Raw genomic sequence first — 6,295 nt, forward strand, 5'->3', positions numbered from 1 at the left:
CAGTGATGTATCTTATAATTATTATTTTTCCTTAGATTCTAACAACAGTGTGGGAAGTTAATTCTTTGCAGATAGTGCTGTAAACTTCTAGGGGTATCTCTCATGCCCTTTCCCTGACTGCTCTGTGGGTTGGACCATTTCCTTTGCTTCTGTGTCAGCTCACTATATTGAAGTCTTTGCTGCAGCTGCAGCTGCCGATGCCCAAAGTGACTGCTTTTTTCTGCTGGTATCCACTGAGGATATGCGCTGCCATAGAGGTCCATCCCAGGACCCTCTGCAGCTGCCGTAGCCACCAAAACTGCAAGCCCTGGCGTCAAATGTTGCAGAAGCTGTGGGCCAAATGCTGCTGGCACCTTACCATCTTAGTGGTCCAGAGACTTTGCTATTCTATTGCAGTCACTTTCCCCTAGGGAGTCTCATCAGGGCAATCCCAAAAGGCAACCTGAGAGGTAGACATTCTATTGGCCAGACATCTCCCTTTCTGATGATTTCTGCTGTCCTTGAATCATATTTATGAGGCTCAACCATCTCTTCTCTTACTTCAGAGTAGTGCATTCACTGGCCTGATTTACTGTCCTGGACCTTCCTCTCCTGGCTTGCACACACCTTAGGTTCAAGCTATAATTCTTGAAAAAAAGAAGAATAAAAGTCACATAAAGTTGGCCTGATTTAACTTGTAGCTTTATACACTAGTAAAGTGTATCTGAATTAAACATAATAAAAATAGGCTATTTAATATTTGGGAAAGTACATAGCACAGTCCCAAAGCAACCTAGAGGTCACCTGTTGCTTACAGAGCACAAGTAACACATGGAAAGTCAAAGATAATCTTGCTTGTCCAACCCAACCTCTTCACTCCATTTTAATTTACATTTAATGAAGGATCTTTCCAGAACCACAGGCTCACCAAGGATAACAAAACTATTCTGTTTTACAAAATTATTCAGCTTACCCAGAGGAAATACAGTGGTATCTGTGGACATTATTTCTATCTTCCAGCCACCCAATATTAAGCCCCTGGGTCAGCCTATACAAAACGTGTTATTCAAGATAGGGCCTTTTACTCCATATGAGGTTTAATGAGAAAGTCGATTTATCAGACATGTAATTTTCAGAAATTCCTATTCCATTATTACAATGAATATACAATTTTAAATGTTGCTTATGCCTGGTATTCTATTCAATCAAATGCTGAGAAGAGTTTAGAGAATATTTTAGCCTAAAACCATGTCAGCAAAAGTATCTTTTTTTTTTTTTTTTCCTGATAAAGAGTTTGCAGCCTTGAGAATAATTCCTTTCCCAAACACAGTAGGAGACATGGAAAGAGTCAGGGGCAGATCTCTTATAAGCCCCAGGGGAAACTTAGGGGAAAAGAGACAGAAGCCTGGGTGCAAAGTGACAAAGACAGCACAAATGTGTTAATGATGCAGAAGTCACTGCAGGCTTTGAATGGTGCTGACACATCAAAGGGCACTGTTTGCCACAAAGAGGAAGATCATTTCTGGATAGGGACAAAACCATTTGGGAGAATACAGCCGAAGCCCTTGATTCACTAGTTAATTGTGCACACAGGCTGCTGTGTTCTGCCGCCCAGAGGTCATGAACCTGAACATGCTTCATCCCACCTTCTGGACAAACAGGCAAATAACCCCAATCCAGGCTGTCCTCAGGGACTTTGTCAAGAAAGGGACTTCATACATGAGAAACAAAAATTCCCATCAAAACCCACTAAGTAAAAAGAATTCTTTGAGGAATAAATACTTAAGATATTTGTCTCATTCAACTTTTCATTTCTTATCTATAGAACACCAGAAGCCTACATTGAGCTTTAAGTTAAAGGAGCCACGAGAAAACTAGAACTCGTTTTCCACATTGTAAATAATTCTATAATAAAGACAAGAAAACTGTAATAAAACATGAGGGGCTTGGGGGGGCAGCAATTTGTTATTTTTACTTTACTCCTTCTGCTCTTTTATACATTCCAAATTCATTACATACGAATATATAGATATAGAGATATAGCTATATAAGAACATGTATTAGGATGTATATAAGAATATATATATATACACCGCTTATCTAATGAAAATAATAACTGTTTTTCTTTTTTTTTTTTTAATTTTTTTTTCAACGTTTATTTATTTTTGGGACAGAGAGAGACAGAGCATGAACGGGAGGGGCAGAGAGAGAGGGAGACACAGAATCGGAAACAGGCTCCAGGCTCTGAGCCATCAGCCCAGAGCCTGACGCGGGGCTCGAACTCACGGACCGCGAGATCGTGACCTGGCTGAAGTCGGACGCTCAACCGACTGCGCCACCCAGGCGCCCCATGTTTTTCTTATTGTAACAGAACACCCTATACAAGTATAACATTTTCTAGACAAATATTCCACTACTCAAAATGAATCATTTTCTGAGCTTAGGTACTCAAGGTTTGATTTTAATTTAGGACACAATAGAAAGAAAAACTCAAGAGACTACGTAGGTAAGGCAGTTTTATTGAGTTCATTTAATTTCCCATTAGTAATGAAACTTTTAATCACATAAGTCAGTGGTTTTTGTGTGTATTTTCACTAAGGTTGGCATATGGGAGATACTTGGTGATTTTATAATTATTTGTATGTATTGATACAAAGCCCTCAGGAATCTTAACAGAACCTGATCAGACAGACTTAAGAAGAGTTATTACGATCCTTCTTAAAAAAGAAAGAAAAAAAAAAAAGCCAAACTGGCATCTTCACAAATTCATGTAACCCAAATTTAGCAGCCTAGCGAATTCATGCTGTGTAGCTGCACAGTCACTGTTAAAAACAGTTTCATTTCTACCCTGATTCCCAAACCTACACCTGACCTCCCTCCTTTCAGCAGGTGCCTTGCCATTTTTATTCAAGGAGCAAAGGTTGTTTGTAACTTGAACTTTCTCAACTGTTTACACTCTCAACCCTAGTTCAGTTCTCTTGGTTTTTCTTGCCTGTTGGAGAGAAAGGATGTGTCCAGCATTCCCACAAGGGTCCTCAGACTCCTCCTCTGTCCTCTCCTCAGAAACTTCCATTCAGTGGACATCCTATTGCTTAGATTTCAATCTCTCCATCTTTACTGATGCTTCCTTTCCAATTAAAAACTGAAAGGTGACCATAAAAAATGAAACCTTAAAAACTCTAGGAAAAAAAAAAAAACACTAGTTAAAATGCTTACCTATAGATGGCATCGGCTATAACTACAAACATGATGAAATGAATCTCTACTTTCTATGTTAGAGGACAGGTAGGTACTTATGTTTTTGAGGACTTAGAAGGTTCATATTCTAACAAACCATCTAATTCTTTGAAGGCCCAACCTCAGTGTCACAGAAGCTCAGCAGTCCCGCTGTGTGAGCAAAGGCCAAGGAATGGTACCCTTGTTTATGCAACATACAGTGTCAATGGCTAGGCAGTCCCTACCTGGTAACTTTTACATTAGATTGTTTTCTAGAGATGCCTTTTCACATTATGTGCAAAATTAAGTCTTCTTCAGAGAAAGGGCTTATCCTTGGACACTTTGGTATCTCTCTCCAAGATAGCACTGTTTTAGCTCTTCCATCCAAATAAAGGTAGACTCTGCTCATCTTGAAAGTCACTGTTAGGGGCACCTGGGTGGCTCAGTCAGTTGAGCATCCGACTTTGGCTCAGGTCGTGATCTTGTAATGTTGAGTTTGAGCCCTGCATTGGACGCTGTGCTGACAGTTCAAAGCCTGGAGCCTGCTTAAGATTCTGTGTCTCCCTCTTTCTCTGCCCCTCCCCCACTCACACTCTGTCTCTCTCTCTCAGAAATAAACATTTTAAAAACTATTTTTAAAAAGTCATTGTTATGACTCAGAGAGACTGAAACATTAGTATACATTTTTCTAAGGCTCTAGGAAGCATTACATCTCACCAAAGATTAAAATAATCTTTTACTACAAGTGGAGTCTGGAAAAGGAATAAAATGTAATTCATATATTCATCAATACTTATTGAGGGACTCCTATATAGGCACTGTATTGGGTGCCTATATAGACACAGGTGGCTCCAAAGTTAAGCCTGATATGGACTCTGCCCTCAAGGAATTCACATGGTGCTGGGTGACAAGACACAAACATGTAAACAATTATGGTACAAGATAGATAATGATTCATGCTGTGAGGTCAAGACATCTAAGATTTCATAGGAGGAAGTGACCAGCCTTAAAAATGTGTGCATCAGCAATATCCTTACTTCATTTTGAATCCTAAAATCCTAGTGCAAATCTTTCTGTGGAGATCATCTGAATGTAATAAAAATCACTATTGAAGAATCTCTAATAGAAATTATTTGAATTATGGCACCTTTCTGGTACTGGAGGGGCGGCCAAGATTCAATAATACCCGTCCACAAGGCTACCTAAAGTCCTGAGGATGTGGTTTTCCAGATTCTTCTAGATGGGGCTGTCAGGCTACCCAGGGCAGGGTAGTAATTGCCATGTATTTATGGGACACTGCAGCTTTAAAAGCATGTTTCCATCCATTATCTGTTAATTATTATCCCTGATGACAGTCTGGCACCATGTAAAGGGCAGCCAGGACACCAGGGTTCTAATTCTGCTCAGTTCTCTCTGATGCAAAACGAGAGGTCTGGTCATTTGTTTGTCTCCAAGGTTCCATGTGTAGCTAGGCGGGTAGGGCATATTTTATCATCATTTTATAGACAGGGAAACTTAAGCCAGTAGAGCTCAAGGGATCTGCCCAAGGTCCCAGGTAATAATTGATAACCAATTCTTGAGATTAGACCTCAGACCTGTAGACAAAGTATTTTCTACTATATCATGCTCTACTATATCATATCTGTGGGCAAGAGGACAAAGAGAGGCCCACATAGCATTTAATCTATGTATTTAAGTTATAAATCAAGATAATGAACTGTTAACAAAATGTAATCGCTGCTCTCACCCTGACAAACACTTCTTTACAGGGACCTGGATGGCCAGGTGTGACTCATGAATTCCTGAACTCTTCCAAGGAAGAGGCTGGAAAGTGACAGGTACGAAAGCTGACTCCACTGAGCCCCCTTCCTGCACCCGGTAGGGGCCCAAAGTGCCTGGGAGTGCACACGTCAGCCCCAGGTCCAAGCACTGTCCACACCCAAACAAAGAGCCATTCCTGGACACAAGACAGAGTTCAAAGGCCCAAACAAATCCTGGAGGAGGGTTTGGTACTATTTGGCCAAGGGATTCCAGAATTCTGACTCCCTGGAGCATGGTCTAGAAGAGGGTGCAAGCTCCTTGACCCCGTGGGAGGGGGCATTACCAGAGAACCACAGGGCTGCGGGCAGAGGTCCCTCTTGCTTGGGTCTACAAGACAGTCTGATCACACTACCTTAAGATTGAACCTAAGAAAGTGTAAACTCCGAGATCTTTCTTGTGAGAAGGTCGTATGGCCTAGTAGTTACAAACCAAGTTCTGCAGCTGCACACCTGGGTTGGGATCCTAGCTTGGCCACTCACGAGCTGTGACATTGCAGTCAAGTTACTGAACATCCTAGGACCTCGGTGTCCTTACCTTTACAATAGACATAATAATAATTATTATGTAGAGTATACGAGACCTGTAAAACCTCTGGCAGACGTTAAATGTTGGGTACATGTTGCGGGGGGGGGGGGAGGGCGGTTCTCTTCAGCTGCATTAGGTGAATGTGCCTCTGAGAGTTTTTTCTGGAGAATTACATAAGCATACTTACATCCAGGCTCTCCGATTATCAAGGTTAAACCGTGCTCTCCACTAAACAGTGGGGGCCAGGGGCAGAGCGGGCACCACCCACCCCACCCAACGCTTCGGCTGCCGCCCACGTCCCGCCGGATCCGGAGGCAGGGGACTTCAGGCAGCAGACGCTGCACGTTGTGAGCTACAGCCAAGGAGCTCGGGTAACGTTAACTCGAAAACGTGGCCGTGAGTCACTGCGAGACTAAGGAACCGAAACCAAGCCTTAGCACACAGCCTGCTTCGTCCGTCTGATGCGCAGGGTTACACCAGTGGGAAGTGGCACCGGGTTAAAAAAAAAAAAAAAAAAAAAGCAGGGCACGGAGCAGGGGTTGACGCAGCTCAGCCCCCTCCTACCCGCTTCACTTTGGCGCTCACGCAAACTTCGCTGAGTCTTCTGACAGGTCTTGACATCTCTCCTCCGCGAGCAAAGAGGGAGACTCAGAGCAAGTCGAGACATCTCCCGCGCACCTCCCGTGAGTGCGAGCCCAGCCAGAATTGCAGACCGCCCGCCCAAAACGAAGATGTTTTATAAGGGCAAGCCCGG

The sequence above is a fragment of the Lynx canadensis genome, chromosome C2 (genome assembly GCF_007474595.2).
Source record: "Lynx canadensis isolate LIC74 chromosome C2, mLynCan4.pri.v2, whole genome shotgun sequence".
In the NCBI taxonomy this organism is placed as follows: Eukaryota; Metazoa; Chordata; class Mammalia; order Carnivora; family Felidae; genus Lynx; species Lynx canadensis.